At 41.8% G+C, this 25760-nt stretch overlaps 1 protein-coding gene across 2 annotated transcripts in view; it reads right to left on the minus strand.

The window, feature by feature from the left end:
* sano (serrano) overlaps positions 1–25760 on the minus strand; it is a 453943-nt gene that overhangs the window by 128040 nt on the left and 300143 nt on the right. The window contains exon 1 of one of the 2 annotated variants that reach the window (XM_067140179.2): positions 8772–8907. The exons of the other annotated variant lie outside the window; for it this stretch is intronic. The gene's annotated coding sequence lies outside the window, so the exon portion shown is untranslated. Of the gene's footprint in view, positions 1–8771; positions 8908–25760 lie in introns of those variants that run through there. 2 annotated transcript variants of the gene reach the window in all.

Genomic DNA, 25760 nt, shown 5'->3' on the forward strand with positions numbered 1-25760 from the left:
ATAATCGATGCTATGAGGTTTGTATTTTATTTCAAGGGTGTTTACTTTGTTTAATTTCAAAAACCACCCAATTTATTTTAAAACGAATCACGTAGCCTATTTAAAGACTAAAGAGTTCTAGCTACCATATTAACGATGAAAATTAACATCCACAGCATATTTCCAGTCATTTGACCAGGTCAGGAATTGAATGAATTGAAGCCCCTCTAGCGGCGAGGATAGGAACTGTGCCGGCTGCAGAAGCAATCATTCATGCTACTTGCTTTACATCGCACCGACACAGATAGGTCTTATTGCGACGATGGGACAGGAAAGGGCTAGGAGTGGGAAGGAAGCGGCCGTGGCCTTAATTAAGGTACAGCCCCAGCATTTGCCTGGTGTGAAAATGGGAAACAACGGAAAACCATTTTCAGGGCTGCCGACAGTGGGGTTCGAATCTACTATCTCTCGAATACTGGATACTGGCCGCACTTAAGCGACTACAGCTATCGAGCTCGGTCAATCATTCATGACTGACAGATGAAATTATATTGGAGAGTATTGCTGGAATGAAAGATGACAGACCGGGCGAGTTGACCGTGCGGTTAGGATCGCGCAGCTGTGAGCTCGCATCCGGGAGATAGTGGGTTCGAACCCCACTGTCGGCAGTCCTGAAGATGGTTTTCCGTGGTTTCGCATTTTTACACCAGGCAAATGCTGGGGCTGCACCTTAATTAAGGCCACGCCCACTTCCTTCCCATTCCTAGGCCTTTCATGTCCCATCGTCGCCATAAGACCTATCTGTGTCGGTGCGACGTAAAGCAACTAGCAAAAAAAAATGACAGGGAAAACCGGAGTACCCGGGGTAAAACCTGTCCGGCCTCCACATTGTCTAGCACAAATTTCACATGGGATGGCCGGAATTTGAACCAAAAGAACCCAGGAGTGAAAGGCCATCGCGCTGCCGCCTAAGCCACGGAGGCTTTACGTATTAACAATACTGAGCATATATTTTTCCACAGCATGAAACCAGTCTTAAATTCATGGCAGAACCAGGAATCAAATATGGGCCAATCTGGAGGGAAACTATTGTGCTAACCCCCCTTGACGTCAGTGAGACCATCCCCCTCCATTTTATGCCAAACTTTATTACAGAGACTCAGTTGAAGCAACAGTTTCACTTCATCACGGAAGTTAAGTGATACGATGAGATATAATAGAGATATTGGTTCATCGCTTGCTTGAATGTAGTCGTGACCAGACAGACACACTAGCATCCACGCCCGCTATTCCATCTTTACTTCCTTTTAAACTAATGGATTTAAAGTCTATCCTACGAACAGAGCTTGCGTATGCTTATGCAATACATTTAGCGACGTCCCGCACTGACTTTCACGTGCGGTATGTTACCTCACCAGACATGATAGATTAGCACTCTTGAAGCTTCCACGGTCCAAGCGTTCAGCCAACAACTACATGCATTACGAAGCAATTATTAAGGCATTACTAATGATTGTAAATAGACACACTAAAATGCCGGAACAGAACATAAAAGCCGCTGAAATAATAAAAATGTAATAACTGTATAACAATATTATGGGTATTATTATAGGCTTATTCACAGGCGTACACCCTATTATGATGATGATGATGATGATGATAATTCTAATAATAATAATAATAATAATAATAATAATAATAATAATAATAATACATTGCCCGGAAAAATTAATGGGTGACTTGAATTTACAAAGAAAAATGCATGTTACATTTTGAAACATTTGTTTAATTATTTACATTGATTATTTTCATGAAAAATGGTCTAAGTAACTAATAACAGACATAATATTACTTAGATCATTTCTCCATGAAAATAATCAATGTAAATATTAAAACAAATGTTTCACAATTTAACATGCTTTTCCTTTGTAAATTCAAGTGATCCATTAATTTTTCCGGTCAGTGTAATAATAATAATAATAATAATAATAATAATAATAATAATAATAATAATAATAATAATAATAATAATAATAATAATAATAATTTAACACCATTAGTTTTTCGATCGGTGCATCAATTTCAGTATCAATATACTTGCTGGATCAAAATAAAACATAAACGTTCATACGTTAAATTTCATTATCAATTCTGTTTCTTTTCTGCTTAACGCGTACACTTGTTCTGTTTTATTTTTGATTACCAGAATTAATTTCGGAATTTATGATGTGCTGATCGACTGAAATGCCCAAGTTGTCACATTAACTCAGGCTAGGCAACACTGAAAATTACGTCTTGTAATGACGATATTTTCTTAATATTCCTGTGGCTATTACAAACCTGGTGCAGGCCTTGTAAGGCAGACCCTCCAACGAGGGTCGGCGGCATCTGCCGTGTATTGGAAACTGCGTGATATTGTAATGGATTATAGTATTATGTGTGGTGTATGAGTTGCAGGGATGTTGGGGACAGTACAAACACCCAGCCCCCCGAGCCATGGGAATTAACCATTTAAGGTTGAAATCTCTGACCCAGCCGGGAATCGAACACGGGGCCCTCTGAACAGAAGAAAACTACGCTGATCACTCAGCCAAGGACATTATTATTATTATTATTATTATTATTATTATTATTATTATTATTATTATTATTGAATGAAAACCTACAACCTGTCCAGTCTTTGACCGGGTCAGGGATGTGATGAATGAACCATATACAGGCTATTAGTACGATGGGGTCACCACTCCCAAAGTGATATATTAATGAGTGATAAATGCTATGAAGTGAGAATGGAGAGTGTTGCTGGAATGAAAGATGACAGGGAAAACCGGAGTACCCGGGGAAAAACCTGTCCCGCCTCCGCTTTGTCCAGCACAAATTATTATTATTATTATTATTATTATTATTATTATTATTATTATTATTATTATTAACATTTTGCGTGTTTCACATCCTTTCGAAGCGCTATTTATTTGTTCGTTATACACGACCGAGCGCTGACCTTTTACTCTGAAAAGGAGTACCTTAGCGTCTCAATAAATGAACTTACGCATATGGGATCCCTTAAATCTCAGCAGAATTTCCTAAAATTCTAGATTTATTTGCGGTTGTTGCTTCATTTTGTGGAAGATAACGTAAATGTGGTTTGTATAGTTGTAAATATTTGGACAAGGAAGGAAGGAAGGTAGGAAGGAAGGAAAGAAAGAAGGAAGGAAGGAAGAAAGGAAGGAAGGAGGCGGTGCCTATGTCAAATTAAAGAGAGTAGCCATGGAAGAACACTTGTAGGATGATCGTGAGTAACCCGTTAATCCACTTCTCTACCCAAATATGTTACCTGAGTCTGAGTGCATCCCATTCGAGTTCCTGAAACCAGTCGAGGATCAGCAGCTACCATGCTTATCTGAAGACCATGGCGAGCACGGGAGGTGCGTGCCTAATCAAATGCAGTACTTAGCCGACCGTTAACAACAGTCATTCGAACTGCGAGGAGGAGAAACAGAAACCATGAGACCATTTCTTGCAGTGATTTCTTTTTCCTAGTGGCTTAACGTCACAACACGGACACGTTTCTGCGACGATGGGATAGGAATAGGAAGGAAGCAACTGTGACTTTAAATAGAATTTGTCCGATGAGAAAATTAGAAACCACAGAAAAAACAAGTTAGGATTGCCGACATTGGGATTCGAATCCAATATCTTCGTAATATAAAATCACAGCTACACGGCCGAACCGCGCAGCCAACTCGCTCCGTTTCTTGCAAATAACAGCAGGCATTGTCTAGTTCCAATAGTATCCACTGTAAGTCCGTATCTTAGTTAATTAACATTCGCGAAAGAAACTGAAGGCAGCGAGTTGTCCACGCAGTACGAGTTGTGTACCTCAAAAGTTGCATTCGGGAGATAGTGGGGCCGATGACCCAAATGTTAGGCCCCTTTAAACAACAGGCGTCGTCATCATCATCATCACCATCGAGAGAGAGAGAGAGAGAGAGAGAGAGAGAGTTTGTAGCCCTCAAACTTGTTTGTACGGTTTCTCATCTTCACATTAGACAAATGCAGAGGCTGTACCTTAATGTCATGGCCTCTAGCTTGCCAGTTCTTACCCTTACTTATACCCTTCGCCGAAAATCTATCAGTAATAGCCCAAATAAAATACGTAGTAAAAATTTAAAAAGAAAAGAAAGCAAATATTGGGAAAAACCGAGAGAGATTTCAGACAATCGCAATTACAATTTCTTTGTAAGTAATAATTAACGCCCTTGTGAAGAGAAGGCAAAATACGTAGGCCTGCTTCATTTCGTTAAAAGAAAAATTACTGTCAGCATGATAGTAAGTAACGTACTGTGTAATATTACGACATAGTAGGCGCTTGGTCCAAGTTTCTCCAACTTTTAAGAACGGGAAGGGATCTTCTAAATAACTAACACTAGAGTTATAGGCACATAAAACGTTCTTCCTCTCTCCACTGCTGCTTTTTTAATGGGTCCTCACAGGCTACACATTTGCCACTACACATCATCTGGGCACTCTACCGCCAGTAAACAAGTAAAACCACTAAATCTTGACACTTGAAATGTTTTAAGGCCCACTTTTCAAGGCACCCTAACTCGCAATTGAGGAGGCGCTGTTTCCACCATAAGAAAGTTGTGAGAAAATGTTAGAAATGTATAATAAAATGCTCATGGAACGTGCACATGATCAAGTATGGTACAAATTTTAAGGAATTACATCTTTCTGGTCTGAATTGCTCACATCATTCTGCGGTATTCGACTAATGTAATGCATGTGGACGAAATACTGACTTTAAAAGGACCGAGCTCGATAGCTGCAGTCGCTTAAGTGCGGCCAGTATCCAGTATTCGGGAGATAGGGGGTTCGAACCCCACAGTCGGCAGCCCTGAATATGGTTTTCCATGGTTTCCCGGTTTCACATCAGACAAATGCTGGGGCTGTACCTTAATTAAGACCAGGGCCGCTGCCTTCCCACTCCTAGCCCTTCTTTGTCCCATCGTCACCATAAGAACTGTCTGTGTCGGTGCGGCGTAAAGCAACTTTTAAGAAAGAAAAAGAAAAACATTGAAAAAGAGTGGAAATAGCATCTTTTGAACAGACACTCCTCAATTAGTGTACACGGTCTAAATTACATGGAACGGGTAACAATAACAAGACACGTAAATATACCACTTCCAGGACTTCCCGTTCACTAACTTATCGGTTACTGGCATTTCATCCATTTGTTTACGTCCACGATAATATTTTTTTCCATGCCAGTTCATCCAGAAGGGGGCATTTCCAAACATTTCGCCTCCACCAAATTCGTTTAATTTTCTATTTCAATTCGTTTACTTCTTCTTATTATTTTTTGCAAGTTGCTTTACGTCGCACCGACACAGGTCTTATTGCGACGATGGGACAAGAAAAGGCTAGGAGCGGGAAGAAAGCGGCCGTGTCCTTAATTAAGGTACAACCCCAGCATTAGCCCAGTGCGAAAATGGGAAACCACGGAAAACCATCTTCAGGGCTGCCGACAGTGGGGTTCGAACCCACTATCCCCCGAATACTGGACTCTTCTTTATACTACTACTCTGGTTCTTATTCTTATTCTACCACTTATCCCACACCTGTGGGATCATGGATGCGAACTGTGTCACACACACACACACACGCGCGCGCGTGGATTTGGCCCTGTTTTACAAGCGGATGCCCTTCCTGAAGCAACCATATGTGGAGGTATGTAATCACTATTGCGTGTTTCTATGGTGGTTGGCAGTGTGGTGTGTTGTGTTGTGTGAATATGAAAAGGAGAGTGTTGAGACAAACAAAAAATCCAATACCCGAGCCAGAAGAATTAATCAGATGCGATTAACATCCACGACCAGGCCGTGAATTGAACCCGGGACCCTCAGAACTGAAGGCCTCAACGCTGATTTTGTAAGTCCGTCCCCAGTGGCACGTACAGCTTATAATAGGGCTTTAGCCGGCCATGATAACTGCTGCCCAGCCAGACGGCCTACAGAAAATGGAGTTCAGGTCGTCAGTGTGATGTCATCCCTTGCCATACAGCTTTAATTATCATGACCACGTCCGCTACCTCTCATATAAAACAGCTCGTCAGTTTCTCTCATGATGCTTAGTATATCCCATAAGTCTTTCGACTGGCCGGGAAATGAACCCGTGTACCCCTACACCAGGTGACTGGCTAGGTCAGAAAATAATAATAATAATAATAATAATAATAATAATAATAATAATAATAATAATAATAATAATAATAATAATAATAATAACAATAATAGTATACTATTTCTAATTTCAAGCCAGCTAAGTGTTTCCGACTATGAAAGCTCAAGCCTGATCCCGGCTTAGTCCGGTAGTATATGAAAGTGCTCAAATACGCCAGCCTCGTGTTGGCAATTTACCGGCACGTTAAAAAATCATGTGGGATGCAATTCCGGCATTTGGCGTCTCTAAAAATCGTAAAAGTAGTTATTGAGACGTGAAAACCAATAACATTATGACTGCCACTAAATTAAACTCCTATCGAGTTTATTGCTCTGATAAGGAGTTAATTAAAATGCCAGCAAATATAGCGACATAAATTTCTTACATTTATGCACACTCATATACCAATGGCTGTACCAATCTTGAGCACAACAGACGAGTAACTAAAGAACTCTACTATTTAGGGTGTCAGCAGGCAAAATAATATATAGTTCAGTCCGCTATGTTTCCCCCCGTCATGTACGAGTATATCGTAAGAATTACGTAGTAAACATTGTACTTCTAGCACGACGATTTCAAAAGTCTCGACTTAAAATCATCATAAACTTTTAACAAATCTTCACTGAACACTTTCGAAACAGAGTGCCTCAAATCTCGCTCCAACGTTGACTTTAGTCTACCTAATTTCTTCAACATTCACTCCAGGAATAATATAGAGCACTGCTATATTACAGTACTATTTTAAGTTCTAACGCACCTATCCCAGTTGAAAACCCGAGTAATTACGGTTCAGTATTTCCACAGAATCCGTGAGTTTATACCGAGCTCAATAGCTGCAGTCGCGTAAGTGCGGTCAGTATCCAGTATTCGGGAGATAGTGGGTTCGAACCCCACTGTCAGCAGCCCTGAAGATGGTTTTCCGTGGTTACCCATTTTCACACCAGATAAATGCTGGGGCTGTACCTTAGTTAAGGCCGTGGCTGATTCCTTCCCATTCCTAGCCCTTCCCTGCCCAACGTCACCATAAAACCTATCTGCGTCGGTGCGACGTAAAGCAACTTGCAAATGGTAGTTTCTACGCAAAGAAGTGTAAAAACGAGGAAGTTTATCCTGGCAAAGTTAGGGATATATTACCTTTCTTACACATAACCAGACCTAACCTAATTAACTATGACTAGTAACAACTAACCTTAAACAATGCAAATAGAAGAAGAAGAAGAAGAAATATTAAAATATTAAAATAATATAATAAAATAATAAATAAATAATACATAAATAAATACATAAATAAATAAATAAATAAATAAATAAATAAATAAATAAATAAATAAATAAATAAATAATAAATAAACATAATATAATATTAATAATATTAAAATAATTAACCTAGTGATATCAAAAAGAGAATTGCATCATATACCGTACATACAAGTCATACATAAAAAGTGTTAGTTAGTCCATGGAAACGGTAACTTCATAACTTTTTTCTTATTTTTATAAAATTATATTTGTTCGCGGCGTCGACCTCTGTAGATCTTTTGCCACTACTTGCACCATATGATATGAACCTGCGTGTAATTGTAATTGCGGAAGTGTAGAGTGCTGAATGTGAGGAAAGGAATGTTAAGGACGACACAAACACCCAGTCCCCAGGCCAGGGATATTTATCATTTCTTTCTTTCTTAATCTGCTTACCCTCCAGGGTTGGTTTTTCCCTCGGACTCAGCGAGGGATCCCACCTCTACCACCTCAAGGGCAGTGTCCTGGAGCGTGAGACATTGGGCCGGGGGATACAGCTGGGGAGGATGACCAGTACCTCATCCAGGCGGCCTGATCTGCTATGCTGAACAGGGGCCTTGGTGGGGCATGGGAAGATCGGAAGGGATAGACAAGGAAGAGGGAAGGAAGCGGCCGTGACCTTAAGTTAGGTACCATCCCAGCATTTGCCTGGAGGGGAAGTGCGAAACCACGTAAAACCACTTCCAGGATGGCTGAGGTGGGAATCGAACCCACCTCTACTCACTTGACCTCCCGAGGCTGAGTGGACCCCGTTCCAGCCGTCGTACCACTTTTCAAATTTCGTGGTAGAGCCGGGAATCAAACCCAGGCCTCCGGGGGTGGCAGCTAATCACGCTAACCACTACACCACAGAGGCGGACTATTTATCATTTACTATTAAAAATCCCTGACCCGGCCGGGAATCGAAACCGCTGCAGCCATTTGACAGGCGGACGCAGTGCCCACTACACCGCGGGGCTGGACAACTTTATAAGTTAATGTAATACCGGGCGAGTTGGCCGTGCGCGTAGAGGCGCGCGGCTGTGAGCTTGCATCCGGGAGATAGTAGGTTCGAATCCCACTATCGGCAGCCCTGAAAATGGTTTTCCGTGGTTTCCCATTTTCGCACCAGGCAAATGCTGGGGCTGTACCTTAATTAAGGCCACGGCCGCTTCCTTCCAACTCCTAGGCCTTTCCTATCCCATCGTCGCCATAAGACCTATCTGTGTCGGTGCGACGTAAAGCCCCTAGCAAAAAAAAAAACTTAATGTAATAAAATTAAATTTACTCACTGGAAGAACATTTGAAGATATGAACTTCATGAAGATAATGTCGAAATGTAGCCTTCACTATAGACGTGAATAGAAGAAAAATCAACTACAACAGCAGCCGCCTTCCGCACCTCCAATCGTTGAATTGATCAGTCTCTTGAAGCAGCTAACACTCTACTGAGAGCTGCTCGCGTTGTGTTTCTTAGTAATGCGAGAGGGTCATTAGGAAATGCCGAACACTACGCTAGATGTGACGTACAGCTGCCTTTCCCGGTCACCTGCTCCAATCAAACATTTCAGGGTTACATTTCCTCTTTACTGCGGATGTATCGGCAGGACAGCCTGTTAGGGGATATCCCTTTAAACAGTGATCACTACAGCCTGTTACCTCGTTCAATTATTTGTTCCATGAGATGCAACCATCAGATACAGTTACACCACGCGTGTGCGTCAATGCCGCAGCCGTAATACCGTAGGGCAGTGAGCCGTCAGTAGGCGGAATGATTTGCCAGAAAATGGATACAGCACAAGTTTTATCCTTCATATTTTCCCCCAACGCTTTTAACAGGATTACTTTACTGTTCGTACAATACATCATGTTTGTTTTTCTACAATTTGCTTTACGTCGCACCGTCACAGATAGGTCTTATAGCGACGATGGGATAGGAAAGGCCTAGGAATAGGAAGGAAGCAGCCGTGGCCTTAATTAAGGTACAGCCCCAGCATTTGCCTGTTGTGGAAATAGGAAAACACGGAAAACCATCTTCAGGGCTGCCGACAGTGGGATTCGAACCCACTATCTTCCGGATACAAGCCCACAGATGGGTGGCCCTTTCCGCACGGCCAACTCGCCCAATACATCGTTTTCGACAGTCAGGAAATCTTTCATATTTTCGACTAAAGAACCGGAGTTTCTAACTAGGGGACATTGAAAATTATTGCTATTGAGGAAATCTTGATTAACAAAGAATACAAGACGACAGGACGTTCATACAAATTAAGAAAATTGATAGTAAACCGATTTTGAACATCGTTTTGTGACCACTCCCTAACAATTCTGACAAAATTTCACTCAAGTGTATGTGCAGCACTGCCCTTGAGGCGGCCGAGATAGGATCCCTCACTGAGTCCGAGGGAAAAACCTACCTTGGAGGGTAAACAGATTAAGAAAGGAAGAAAGTGTATGTACAAAATTACATGTACATATTTAATGCCGGTACTAGGAAATAACGATGGAGGAAAGGCTTGTGAACGATACTCCTCATTAGATCTGAATCAGGGATGGCTCAGTTCCCCTCCACATGATTTATGTGGTATTTGGTTAACGGGATATGTTTCAAAATGCAGTATACAAGTCCTCATATATTTCTGAGAAATAACGGTCATGCATATTGCAAATGTCAAGCACTTACATAAACATGTCGGAAAAACTGTGCTGCAGTGAAATAATGTAGGCCTAATATACGCAAAACTATATCTCCAGCCCATATTCAGTATTTACAGTCAATTTCTTTCTACATGTGGTAGAATAGAGGGCTCCCTGTATCACATGCAAGTTAGTTACATCTTGTGTTAGAATTCTTGCGACCGAGCTCGATTCCTTTTTAAAATATAAACCTGCATTTCTCGTCTTTAGTTCGCTGGTCTACAGAAGTTGCAAACCCCAAGGATTCATCACACTGTATTCACGAGACAAGCTTGTACGTTCTGTACTGTATTGAATATCGTCGTTACGTGACAATGTTCAGGGGAAAAATACTGACCCGCAGCGCATTTATCACAGAACGGAAATTCCTTGCAATACTGAACAGCAGATGACAGAACCTTTCTGGGCTGAAATATAGCCACATAGCGGTTTTTCTAGGCGCAACGACGATATACGAGTTGTGTGGTTGGGATCACAACAAGGAAACAGTTTGCAGATCAACACGTCCATGCAAATGCTATTTGATACGGCAAGATTAGCGCCCGCTCTAAGCCACTAATATCGCAAGTTGAAGTATTATTGGTATTTCAACAAGTAATTGTCCGATGTACGAATTAATCACTTGTTTGGATTTGTGACAGCTCGATCTTCTCTACTGGTGTTAGAAAATACAAGACCTATAGTTCTATTTAGAAAACGAAGTTCTTGTGGAGTTTTTTTACAGTTGGCTTTACGTCGCACAGACACAGATAGGTCCTATGGCGACGATGGGATAAGAAAGAGCTAGGAGTGGGAAAAGCGTCCGTGGCCTTAATTAAGGTACAGCCCCAGCATTTTCCTGTTGTGAAAATGGGAAACAACGGAAAAACATGTTCAGGGCTGCCGACGGTTGGATTCGAACCCAAAATCTCCCGAATGCAGGCTCACAGCTGAGCGACTCTAACCGCATGGCTAACTCACTCAGGACACTGATATCTTCAATGTATTGGAAGTTATTTCGTTGAACACCTTGGGCGAATAATCCTGTGTATAGACCCTAATACAGGTGGAGATGTAAGCCTGATAAATAAGTTACATCATCACTAGCATCTACCCAAGGCTACTGCGGTTCGAATCCTTGTCAATGCAGGGAAAGATTTTAAATGGAAAGTCAAGTCTCTGTGGTTCGTATTTCACGTAAAACTAGTGATCCCCAAGCTATGATCACAATATCAGCAGCCACTTAAAACTTAAAACTTGCTCACTTTCTAATCTAGATTATTTCAACAATAGCGACAGCGCACTACACACTACCTTGCATTTATAAATACGAATCCTGGAAGTGCAGTTTACATAACCCCTCGGGATATCGAACTTGACCAAAATCCGTGTTCTCAGTCCAAGGCCAAAGAAAGTGTTACGCTTAATAAGCGTGATATAAATAGAAAACATTATTTAATAAATAAGCTGCTAATTTGAGGAATGATAAATGAAATACTCTGTGGCGATCACTCAAGCAGAAATCCGGCAGTGTGGTTATTCAGGTGAATCAGTCAAAACTCTCGTTTCCATTAGCAGGAAAGCATGTAGTTCATGACGTCACGCTGTGAACGCGCGATCGTTTCCACAATTTCTGGTTAGCGGATGCATGTAGTCAAAGCCTCATCATTTTGTTGTAAAAGTAGGTTTTATGACGAAACATCTGGTGCTTAATATGTTATATTTGAGTATTCAACAAATGTAATCGCACTTTAATATTACTGAATTAGAGAGTAGACAACCATGTCCCATTTTCGCAATGATGGTCGACTACACAGGAAGTTAAAACTACCTACGCGTCGAATACTAAACGAAAACGTAAGCATTCATTCAGCTCCCTCCACATATTTGTTGTCGGAATGTGCACACTGTCCTCATTTCCAAGTATGCATCCAAGTACTCGCAGGTAAAAATATGCATGGCGAGTGGTTTGACCAGGGTGATATTTGTAACTTAAAAGCTTTTCAGTCCTTCGAACAAACAAGTTCGATATAAAATATTTGTCTTTGTATGCTGGAGTGGAGACAAAGCAGGACTTCATTAAGATATGTTCCAAATTTCCTAGGTGTTTGGACAGAAATAAACAAAACTATTTCCAAAAAATGAGTGAGACTTGATAGAATATGATGATGTTCTTCTGAGAACGAACGTGTCATTATTTGTTTAATAGTGTGCATGTTTATTCCTTGTTTAATAATGTGTTTTTTGACAGGTATATTATAGTTAGGTCCACCTCTGTGGTGCAGTGGTTAGCGTGATTAGCTAGCACCCCCGGAGGCCCGGGTTCGATTCCCGACTCTGCTACGAAATTTGAAAAGTCGTACGAAGGCTGGAACGGGGTCCACTCAGCCTCGGGAGGTCAACTGAGTAGAGAGAGGAAAGAAGGGGGTGTTCGATTCCCACCTCAACCATCCTCGAAGTGGTTTTCCGTGGTTTCCCACTTCGCCTCGAGGCAAATGCCGGGATGGTACCTAACCTAAGGCTACGGCGGCTCCCTTCCATCTTCCTTGTCTGTCCGTTCCTATCATCCCATCCCTCCATAAGGCCCCTGCTCAGCCTAGCACGTGAGGCCGCCTGGGCGAGGTACTGGTCCTCCTTTAAAGTTGTACCCCCCTCCCCGCAACCCAAAGTTTCACGCTCCAGGACACTGCCCTTGAGGCGGTAGAGGTGGAATCCCTCGCTGAGTCCGCGGGAAAAACTGACCCTGGAGGGCAAAGGAAGAAAGAAAGATATTATAGTTCGACCCCGGAGTTTGAGGCAGTAATAGGTTAGACTGCCAACTAATTTGGTTATTAGGGAGTGTATGACTAGCCCGTTTTTCCGTTATGTAGCCAAACATATGGCTTCCGACTGAAATAGCTAAATAAAATTCAGGGAACTGGTCATGCTAGACCGGTAGGGCATATATAGCAAATATCATGGGATAGCGGAGCACTGATGCGCAGGTGTGTTGTCTGCGCACCACACGCCCCCTCTGCCAGGGGCAGTTGTATAGGAGACCTTGTGAGCAGTGGCTGTGCATGTGACAGGTGTAACATGAAACGTCGTCGTGAGCTGACACCGTTCGAAAGGGGTATGGTGGTCGGTGCCCGACGGATAGGAAGTGCGATTTCGGAAGTTGTGCGGGAATTCGGCTTCACACGATCAACCGTGTCCAGGGTATATCGTGATTGGTTGAATGCGGGTGTCACCGTTCACAACAGACGAACGACCGGCCGTCCAGCCACCCTCGATGACCGTGACCGGTGACATCTGAGGCGGATTGTCAATAGTGACAGGCGGGAAACCGTGCAACAAATCACGGCTCAATTCAACACAGGCCGTGCTAGACACATCTCCCAGTGGACAATCCGTAGGAACATGGGTTCTATGGGGTATGGGAGCCGGCGCCGCACACGAGTGCCACTGTTAACCCAACGTTATCAGGCACAACGACGCGCATTTATCGCCAGTCACCAGAATGGACGCTGGAACAATGGCGTAACGTGATATGGTCGGTCGAATCACGATTTCAACTGCACCATTACGATGGGAGGCACCGTGTATGGCTCAGACAACATGAAGCGGTGGATCCCGCCTGCCTCGTAGGTGTGGTCCAGGGCGCTGGTGTCTCTTATGGTCTGGAGTGCATTTTCCTGATATGGAATGGGCCCCCTAGTTGTTCTGGAAGATACTTTGAATGGTACGCGGTATGTTGAGCTGCTCGGAGACCATCTCCACCCATTTTTGGCCTTCCAGCGCCCAGACGGATCTGCGGTGTTTCAAGATGATAACGCGCCGCCACATCGCTCCCACGTCGCCCGGGAATGGTTCCAGGAACATGCAGTGGAGATCCAACGACTGTCATGGCCACCCAGGAGCCCCGATATGAACCCTATCGAGCATATATGGGATGTCCTGGAACGCAGGCTCCGTGCTATGGATCCTGCACCCACGAACAGACCAGCATTGGCAGCCGCTCTGCAAACGATTTGGCGTCAACTGCATCCAGAGGACTACCAGGGACTTGTCGACTTACTTCCACGGAGTCTCACTGCAGTTCGCAGGGCCAGAGGAGGCCCCACACGCTATTAGGTGACGATCACATGACATTTGTTAAGTCAGTGTAATTCTCCCCTAGAACAACGGCACTGCGTTGCGCTTATCACAGGAAAGCTTGCAATGGAGTCGCAGAGTGGGTCTCGGCCCTTAAGTGGCCACGGCTGGTCCGCGGTCCAAGAGCTCTGCACTCTGAGCGACCAACCGAGCAGAGGAGGGGTGGCCGCGGCTCAACCGTGGCTCTACGCCTTTGCATTCGGGAGACAGACAGTGATGGACCTCATGGCTGGCCCCAACCGCCGGCTGTCCCGAGAATGGTTTTTCGTGGTTTTCCATTCTCCTGCACTAAGGCGAATGCCGGGACAGTTCCTGGTATGGGCCACGGCCGCCAATCCCCTCACCTTCTCCGAGTATCGCCTTAACCGTACCAAATCTCCCGGCCTGAGAGTCGGCGTAACCGTCTAAAAGGTCCGCCTCCCCTACGATGATGGTGATGATTATTGTTATTATTGTTGTTTAAAGGGGACTAACATCTAGGTCGCCGGGCTGAGTGGCTCAGACGTATAAGGCACTGGCTTTCTGAGCCCAAGTAGGCAGGTTCAATCCTGGCTGAAGACCGGCGGTATTCGAAAGTGCTCAACTACGTCAGCTCCAAGTCAGTTGATTTACCGGTACGTAAAAGAACGCCCAAGGGACAAACTTTCGGTACCTCAGCGTCTCCGAAAACCGTAAAAGCAGTTAGCGGAACGTAAAACTATTATTATTATTATTATTATTATTATTATTATTATTATTATTATTATTATTATTGTTATTATTATTATTATTATTAACATCTAGGTCGTCAGCCCACACCTCTCCCATTTAAAAAATAATTATATATATAAATAAATAAATACATAGGTAGATACAGGTCTGGTCACTGAACCACTTCAAGTTTATAATCACCAGAAACCCGCCACGTAACACGTAGATAACCAGAACACACTACTGGTGGTGAACTTCTTCAATACCTACTTTGTATGCAGAACGGCGATTGCTGCATAGTTAGAAACCGGTCCGCCATTAATGTCCTCGGGAATGAATTAGCACACTTCGATTACGAATTATATATCTAATTTTAGAATATAACTATTAAACATAGAAGTGAAGTTTATGAAAATTACAGAGAACACAAATGCAAGAAACTATTTCAGTCCCTAGAAGTAATTTGTATCCTTTAAAGACAAGACACTAACGGAAATAAACAGTTCTGCTTATGTTTCCTGTTTCGTAACGGAGTAGTAAGATCGATAGTAACGTTATTGCTGGTGTTTTCCTTACTATTTTGGTCAAGGATTCTGATGGGTTGGCTGACATCGGTATTAAGGCAATCAATAAAACAAAAATGACAAGCACCTGCAAGATAAATCGTATAATAGATGAAGTACCATATACTGTCATCTTAAATGGTTTACATGTTCCGATTGTAAAACAATCATCTCTGATGTTTTTTTGTTGTTTGGGTCATTAATCGATAGATTGGTTCCATGCAGCTCTCAGTGCCACCCTATCCTGTGCTAACGTAACTAGTATATCCTACATCAACTCTTATCTGTTCGTCATTTGGTCTATCCCTACCGTTCATACCATTTACTCTTCCTTAGAAAACTAACTGAAAAGTCCTGGGTGTCTTAAGATATGTCCTATCATTCCTTCCCTTCTTCTGGTCAAGTTTCACCAAATCCTCTTCCTCTCAACAATTCGAGTCAGTATCACTTCATTCGTGATTCGATCTATTGACCTCACTTTCAGCATTCTTCTGTGACACAACATTTCAAAACTATCTATTCTCTTTCTTTCTGAGCAACTTATTGTCCAGGTTTCACTTCCATACAATGCTACGCTCCAGACGAAAGTCTTCAAAAACATATTTCTAATTCTTATAAATCAATGTTCGAAGTGATCACACTTATATTCTTACGAAAGGCCAGCCTGCGTTTTATGTCCGCCTTACTGTCATAGTTAGCTACTCTACAGCCCAAGTAACAATATTCATCTACGTCCTTTGAGACTCAATTCCCTTGTCTAACTTTTCTGGCATCATCTGGCTTCGTTCGACAGCTTTCGTTTTCGATGTATTTATTTTCATCTTCTCCTTCTCCAAGACTGTGTTCATACCACACAGCGATTTCCCCAGATCTTCTGTAGACTAAGATAGCAATATAATTCTCTGCTTGGAGTGTGATTCTATTTTCAAATCCCTCGTTGATTTCCCTCACCACATGTTCTATATAAACATTGAAAAGGAGAGGGGGAAAATTGCAGCCTTGTCTCACTTCTTTCTGGATTGATGCTTCTTTTTCATAGTTTTCGATTCTTATCACTGCAGAGTGATATTTGTATGTACAGGCTGTAGATAATTCTTTACTCTCGGAATCTGACCCCGATTTCCTTCAGAAACTCAATTATCGTCGGCATGAGACCTATCTGTGTCGGTGCGACGTAAAGCAAATAGTAAACAAATGTAAATAAAAACTCAAATAGCCTGGTACAACAACATTATAAAATGTATTTTCTAGATATACGAATGCCATGTACGATCCTCGATCAAACTGAAAGTCAGAATTTCATCACGTGTTCCTACATTTCCTCTGAAGCCAGAGTGATCTCTCAACTAAGCTTCAACTTATGCCTCCATCCTTTCGTAAATGGCACGAGTTAACATTTTGCAAGCATTAGATACTAAATTAATAGTGTGGTAATTTCCACACTTGTCAGCACTTGCTTTCTTGGAAATAGATATAACAACTTTCTGTCTAGAATCGGATGGCTCTTCTCCTGCATCATACATCTTGCACACTAAATGAAATAACCTCGCCATGCCGGTTTCTCTTAAGGATGTCAGTAATTATGAGGGCATGTTTTCAATTTCAGATGCCTTGTTCCTATTTAAGTCTCTCAAAGCTCTGTCGAATTCTGATCTTAAAATTCGGTCTCCCATTTCATCAGCATCAGAAATCATCATGTACTCTTCCCGTTGATTATTGTTGAATATGTTCCTGCCATCTTTCTGCCTTATCTTCTTTCCCTGGAAGCGGTTTTCCATCTGAGTTCTTAATATTATTATTTTATCTTTCTCCATAGGTTTCGTTGACTTTCCTATATAAAGCCCTTTAATGCAACAATACAACATTCAACATCCTTGCACTTCTCTTTGAACTATTCTTCCTTAACTGTCCTGCACTTTCTGTTTACTTCATTCTTTAATCGCTTGTATTCTTTTCTGCTCACCTGTTCTTTTTGCATTTTTGTACCTCCGCCGTTCGGTATCTTAATTAAGGCCACAACCGCTACCTTCCCAATCTTAGCCCTTTCCCATCCTTCTGCCGCTGAAGACCTTTGATGTGTCAGTATGACGTTAAACCACTAGCAAGGAGAAAAATCTATGCTGGACGTAGTAGCTTACCCGCTGTTCTATGTTCTTATTCATTATTAAACCAACTCCTGCATTTCCCCTGTTTGATTTTATGTTGTCAATTCTGTAGTCTCTCGACCAAAAATCCTACTCTTCCTCGCAACGTACTTCATCTAAATTCACTTCTGACTTCAGTTTATCCAGTTTCCCTTTTCAGATTCTCTAACCTACCACAACGATTCTAACGTTCCACACTTCGACTCGCAGTATGTCAGTATCCATCTTCCTGATGATCCCCCCCCCCCCCCATCTACCGTAGACCCACCCGCAGATCGGAATGGGGTACTCTTTTACCTCCGGAATATTTTACCTGAGAGGAAGCCATCATCAGTACATCATTCATTCGTACAGATAAAGCCGTATGTACTCGGGAGGTAGTTACAGGTGTAGTTTCCCGTTGCAATATAAACATAGCAAAGCCATGTTAAATATTATTACAAGGCAGTATCAGACAATATCATCTTTATATCCAGAGAAATTCTTTACAGAATTAGTCATGAAATAAGTCGTATTATGATTATGATTATGATTATTATTATTATTATTAGTAGTAGTAGTAGTAGTAGTAGTAGTAGTAGTAGTAGTATTTAAAATTATCTATAGTAAGCATAGAACAGGCTACCTTACCAAGGCGGTAAAAGCGAGTTCGGCTCATCCAGGAGGAGGTAGATTCGATTCTCCGTCCGGAAGCCGAAACATTTAAAAACGAGATTTCCACTTCTGGGAGTCACATGGCCCTGATGTTCACTCACCCTACACTAAAAACTAGTAACAGGTAAATTACTGGGAGCAAAGGTGGCCGGGTATAAGGCTGATGTCTCTATCGCCCTTAGTGGGGTGTTTGTGATATCGGTTCCTCTGTTTTCTATCCACAAGAGCCTTCATGGTCTGTACGAAAAATGGAATGTGTAGATTTTAAGTACTCTTAAATAACGCAATTGCATCGATCTATTGAATGTTAACGAATTGACAATATGGATAGTAAACTCTAATACGAGGCGACCGTGGTTAGAATCCAGGTCAACGCATGTGGGATTTTTGAAATTGAAAGTCACGTTACTGTTGGTCCGTTTATATGTAAAAACTGGAGGTACTGTGGCAATGATCGCGATATCATCAGTCACGTAAAAGTACAAGCTTGCATTGCTTTTCAGTAAATATTGACAGTACAGGATAAATGGTAAATCATTATCTTCCAGGTGCTTGTATATTTGTATTCCTCATTTAATCCCTCATAACCTTTTATGTCTTTCAAGGTGATTAATTCCATATTTCATCCGAACTTATGAATGGTATGACATTGTTTAATCACTGGACAAATTAATTATTATAATGATGTAATTAGGTGGTTATACGTTCTGTAAATGTCTGTACAAAGCAATCAAGGAATTTGAAACACATTTTCAGCTTTAAAATACCACCCAAGTAAAGAGAAAATTATTTATTTCTATGGACTAGGAAGCATCTGCGTCGAATGACTGTGTGTCGTAAGCAATACAAGGACATTCTAAGAGAAATCTTGAAGGATTCTGTACGTCTGTTCGTATTTTAAGCAATCATTTGTATAATAATAATTTGTAAGTTTTTCTATGTGTCATAATTTCGATAAAATTAGTTTCATAAGGTGTCTTAGAGTCTATCAGGGATTTTTACCTGGATCTGAGGGCTGGTTCGAAGTCCACTCAACCTACGTGATTAGAATTGAGGAGCTATCTGACGGTGAGATAGCGGCCACGGTCTAGAAAGCAAGAATAACGGCCAAGAGGATTCGTCGTGCTGACCACACAACACCTCGTAATCTTCAGGCATTCGGGTTGAGCAGCGATCGCTTGGTAGGCCAAGACCCTTCAGGGCTGTAGTGTCATGGGGTTTGTTTTTTAGTTATGTTTTATTCTCTTTTTCATTTACTCCTAAAATTATTTATCAATACGGAGACTGTCAATTGGCTTTCCATTTTTCAGAAATGAGATCCTTAACTGGCCATAACTCCTCGAGGAACAGCTTGTTATGAACGAAGGTGAAGCACAGTTAGATATTAAGAATGATTTATAATGTATTTAGGCATTAAGTATGTCGCAATCAATAGACATTTTCCAGGAAAAGAAAACCATAAATGTACATACACATACTCAGAATAATAAATAATTTCAATATGCAGCTCATTCAGTTTCAAAGCGTCCTGCTTTTATAAATGATGCATTTTAAGATCTTAATTCAGTGTATATCCTAATGTAGTTCTTTTATATCTACTGGAATTTTAATAAATAGTTTAAGGGGATAATGAAACGGCTTAAACCTGTCTTCTGTAGCCTAAACGAGGTACATCGACTTACTTAAGTGACCTAGTATTATATTTGTGAACATCACTTCAGAATTTGATTGTATCGGTTTCTCAATATACCTTAAGAAGTGCATTATAAATATTCGTATTCACAATAGTCATGACGGATACTAAAAAAAAAGGTCTGCAGTATTGAGTTATAGGATATTATGTTATAAGATGTTACGCCTTGCCATGGAGAAGCAACACTTCAGAAATCTGGCTGCAGTTTCCCCAGGGTAGAATTCCATACTGAAGAATACCGTGACACAACATATATAACTATAATAACAAAGATATGAGTATGGTGGATGAACAACAATCTGCTTTCTTTCGTTCCAACTTGTTATTTTTTATTTCATAATTTAAAGTTCTCAGTTTCTAAGACAACACATTTCACCTCACAGCTGCCTATGGAGCAACCTATAAAGTCACATAAATAACTTGCAATACACGTATAACTGGTCGAAGCCTGCACAAATGGTGCAGTCGCAAGCCATTTGCAAGTTGCTATTAATACGAGATTGTATACAGGAAGTTACGTATTTATTATAACTGTACTAGAACAAGACAAAGTGGAGGACCTTGAACGAAACATACATGCATCGGGTCAGCACTGATCGGCTTCATTAGCATGGATGTGTGTAAGCTAAGCTTGGAGATAGCTGAGTTGACACGATGTTATGAATAGGTCCTAACAGTCAATTTCCTCCTAGCCTTTATCAGTTCTTTTGGAGTCGGCACTACACATGGATTGGGTCCAGATTTACGGCTGTGCGCCCTTCCTGACGCCACACCTATGTGGAGGGATGTATACACCGTTGAGTGTTCCTGTGGTAGTTGGCAGAATGGCTTGTTTTTCATGCTGAAAACATTTTAGCAGACAAATTAAGGGTCCCCATACTACAAAACGCGTAATATTAAGCAATTTCCACAATTGTACTGAAAGTTGGAGGGCTAAAGGGCCCGGAGCTCGATAGCTGCAGTCGCTTACGTGCCGCCAGTATCCAGTATTCGGGAGACAGTACGTTCGACCCCCACTGTCGACAGCCCTGAAGATGGTTTTCCGTGGTTTCCCATTTTCACACCAGGCAAATGCTGGGGCTGTACCTTAATTAAGGCCACGGCCGCTTCCTACCCACTCCTAGCCCTTCCCTGTCCCATCGTCGCCATAAGACCTATCTGTGTCGGTGCGACGTAAAGCAAATAGCCAAAAAAAAAAAAAAAAAAATAAGGGGCCCGGAAAAATTTCAAATTAGGAGTCTTGGATAGCTCTATCAAACTAAAATGTGGAAAATCACTTCCGGCCTAAATGCAGTTACGGGAAAACGGCCTAAAATATCTTGCTTCTTTACTCGTCTTCTTTTTCATTCAAATCCTAGCCAAATTAACTTATTTACATAATTCTTTCTGTAACGTGTTCCTTGTTTCAATACCCTCAGGTGTTTCTTGATTTCTTGAAAAATGTCCACACCGAATGTAGTTATAAGGGCTTAAGTGTAACTCTGCATTAACTCATGTTAGCGATCGTTGTGGTGCTTGAGTGAAACAATGCACTGACTCACACTGCACTGCTAATATAATCGGCCGGATAACGATGATTAAGAAAAGGATTGTAATTTTTAGGAATAAAGAATATATTATCATATTTAAATATATTTTATGTACCTAAAATTCGTAGCTTATATCCCTAGGACGTTTTTCAACAAAGAGTTGCTTGCCAGAAGGGCTAGAACTGTGACTTTTCTCTGTGTTTATAAAAGGGACATATTAAGATGACCATAAAAACCCAGACCCCGAACTGGGAATCGAACGCCACAGCCCTCTGAAATGCTGACCATTTAGACAAGAAGTCGAACGTTACGACTGAATAACAGTGACATCCAAGATAAATTTTAATAACATTACTGGAGAGGCCAAGAGTTAAATATGGTACAGTATTTACAAATATTCACTCCTTACCTGAACGATCGCCATCGAGATCGTCGGTTGAGCGAGTTCTAGATTCTATTCCAAGCTGGGTCGGAGATTTTAATAGTGTCTGGTTAATTCCTCTGATTCATGGACTGGGTGTTCGTGTTTCTCCCAAAACTCTCCTCTTCATATTCACTCAACACACCGCACTACCAACCACCACAGAAACAGTGATACATCCCTCCCCATAGGGTTGGCGTCAGGAAGGGGATCCGGCCGTGAAACAGGTACAAATCCTCATATGCCTGACACATTTTGCAATCGTGACCCCACAGGTCTGGGAAAAAGCGGTAGAAGAAGAAGAAGAATCGTATTATAATTAGAGTCAGTCCCATGGTGAATAAGCGACTTCTCTGCCTCTTATCGAGAGGTCTAGGATTGAAACAGAATTCAATCAGGATCGTGAAGCCAACAGAGGTGTTGGCTGATATGAAAGGCTGCAAACCTAGTGACGAAAGAGAAAGATGGCGCACTGACCACATGATGTTGGTAGTATGTGCTGGCCATCAGGCTGGACAATATATGTCTTTATTTCATTATCTTTATCTGTTTCAATAGAGGCACTAAATATTCTCGGTGACGCCGGGGTAGGAATGGTCTAAGATTCGGAAGACCAGGGTTGTAGTATTTGCCTGAAAATCCAGGTGTAAAAATGGCAAACCACGCAAAGGCCATCCTCAGGGCTATAGACCCACCCGACCTGAACTCCTTAACCAAATCACTCGGTAATAGTCATCTGAACAAGCCCTTCGGAGGTCTTACGGTTTTTGTATGTCCTTTGTATGTATCACTGACATACAGCACGTAAACATTAAAGGAAGCATGGGCTATGATTCTCTTTATGAACGCTGGAAGGCACATCTTAAGCAATCTCCATCAACTTAATTACAAGAACATCTGCGCATTTGAGAATTCAAGAACCAGAATAAGACCTTTGTTCTGGAAAGCTCTTGAACATATTGTTTCACAAATTACAAGATTATTTGATATATATGTAGTCTATAAACCTCAACAGCTCATTATAAAGCACGGGACAACGAGTAAGCCAAGTCTTTGAAAGTATAATACCTGAAACCATGTTCTCCCTGATTGCTCATCAGTGGTTATTATGCGAGAAGAGTTGCTTCATTAGAGCATCCTCAAGGAAGCACCAAGAATTTCAGAGAATTGATACAACAAGCCGGTCATATTTAGAACTGCTTGGTCATGAAACTGGGTATCGTTTTGCGAGCGCGAGAACTTCCAGAAAGGAAAATGGGTATTCACACAGAGAGAACGAACAACAAGGGAGTCGCATACCATACAATGAAGCACAGACACTGTGGCAGAGTGCTTTGCTAGCGCAGTTACAACTTCAGGAATTCCATGTGAAGCACACGAAATCCTTCCATAAAAGAACGTGAAGATCTCGTAGCGAAATATGTCAGCGTGCTTTGAAACTTGAACAATATGTCTCCTTAACACGATATAAGAAAAAGAAGAAGAAGAAGAAGAAGAAGAATACCGAGCAAGTGGCTGCGCGGTTTGCGTCACGTAACTACCAGATTGCATTCGGGAGATAATGGGTTCGAACCCCAATGTCGCAGCATGAAGATGGTTTTCCATGGTTTCTCATTTTTACACTAGGCAAACGTGAACCTTAATTAATGCCACGGTCGCTTCCTTCCCACTCCTAGCCATTTCCTATCCCATCGTCGTTATAAGACCTGTCTGTGTCAGTGCACCGTAAAACACATTGTGCTTTTTTTTTTGCTATTTGCTTTAGGTCGTACCGACACAGATAGGTCTTATGGCGACGATGGGATAGGAGAGGCCTAGGAAGTGGAAGGAAGCGGCCGTGGCCTTAATTAAAGTACAGCCCCGGCATTTGCCTGGTGTGAAAATGGGAAACCACGGAAAACCATCTTCAGAGCTGCCAACAGTGGGGCTCGAACCCACTATCTCCCGATTACTGGATACTGGCCGCACTTACACGACTGCAGCTATCGAGCTCGGTAAAACACATTGTGAAAACTATAATAATAATAATAATAATAATAATAATAATAATAATAATAATAATAATAATAGTTTGATCATTTTAACAGACACAAAGTCTTGAGATTTTGTCGAGAAGAAGGGGGTTCATAAACGTGCAATCAATTCTACCAACACAGGTCTCTCATATATAAGCACACTTCAGTGCCATATAAGTGTGCTGCGATTCAACTGTTCGAATTCGACTACAGAAGGAGAGCATCTAACCAACTACGCTACAGACCCGCCAGACTTCTACTGAATAAAAATGTCAGACACCGGCTCATATATTTCCCTACTACCTATCAAGTAGACCATATGGTCTCTGCCTTCCTTTGATTTGATTTTCTCACATTTCCCTAATGCTGTATTTCTAATTTTGGGGGGTCGCCAGTCAATAAGGGGCTGCCTGGTCGAGGCGGTAAAGGCGTGCTCGGTTCGCCCCGGAGGACGGAGTTCGAATCCCCACCAGGAAGTCGTAAAATTTAAGAAACGAGATTTCCACTTCCGGAGTCCGGCTCCATGGCTAAATGGTTAGCGTGCTGGCCTTTGGCCACACGGGTCCCGGGTTCGATTCCCGGTAGGGTCGGGAATTTTAACCATCATTGGTTAATTTCGCTGGTACGAGGGCTGGGTGTACGTGTCGTCTTCATCATCACTTCATCTTCATCACTGCACGCAGGTCGCCAGCGGGAATCAAATCAAAAGACCTGCACCTGGCGAGCCGAATATGTCCTCGGACACTCCCGGCACTAAAAGCCATAGGTACGCCATTTCATTTCATTTTTTCCACTTCGGGAGGTGCATATGGCCCTGAGGTTCACTCAGCCTACACTAAAAATGAGTACCAGGTTAATTACTGGGGGCAAAGGCGGCCGGGCGTACAGCTAACCACTCTACCCCATCAAGTGCCGAGGTTTCAGTTAATGGAAGCCTTTACCTTTCACCCCTCCAAGGGCCTTCATGGCCGGTACGGAAATGACGTTGCTTTGTTTTTTTGCTCTTTTCACCAGTCAATAGGCTACTTTGATACAGAACTTCATGCTACACTATCTCGTGCTAACTTCTTAATCTCTATATAACTATTGCAGCCTCTTCTAATATGTTTGATATTCGTGTCTTGGCCTGCGTCTACGATTCTTACTACCTTCATTTCCTGTAAAAGTGTCTGAATGTCCTATTCATCCGCCTCACCTTCTGATCAAATTTCACCAAATGTTTCTCATTTCACCAACTTGATTCAGTATTTCTTAATCTGTGATTCGATTTACCCACCTTGCATTAACCTCATTCCGTAATAGTAACACTAGATCTGGCACTTCCCTCGCTATTCCCGTCAGCCACTCTTCAATGTATAATAGATCCTTCGTTGTGGCTTGGTCTCGACTTTGGAATGCACTTCCAGCTACTGTCAGGAACTCTAAGTCAATATAGAAATGTAAGATTGTGTGCAGAAGTTATCTGTTGAACACCGTTGATTCTTTCGCGTGATTGGTGACGTATGATGGGTTGTGTGACTGTGGGAGGTAGGCTAGTAATATTGCCATTTTACTGTCCAGTTGAAGAACACTGTTGTTTCTTATAATTAATATTAGTTTATTATTATGTTTCTTATTATAGTATGAATCTACATACTACTTTGCTGTTAAATCATGTACATACATCATTGTTTATGGCCATACTTGTATTTCCGTTACTTCATTATATATTGTGTTCTGTTCATGCGTTGCTTATATTTTTCAGTTTGTATGTTACTTTTTC

This window comes from Anabrus simplex, chromosome 2 (assembly GCF_040414725.1).
Source record: "Anabrus simplex isolate iqAnaSimp1 chromosome 2, ASM4041472v1, whole genome shotgun sequence".
Classification (NCBI taxonomy): domain Eukaryota; kingdom Metazoa; phylum Arthropoda; class Insecta; order Orthoptera; family Tettigoniidae; genus Anabrus; species Anabrus simplex.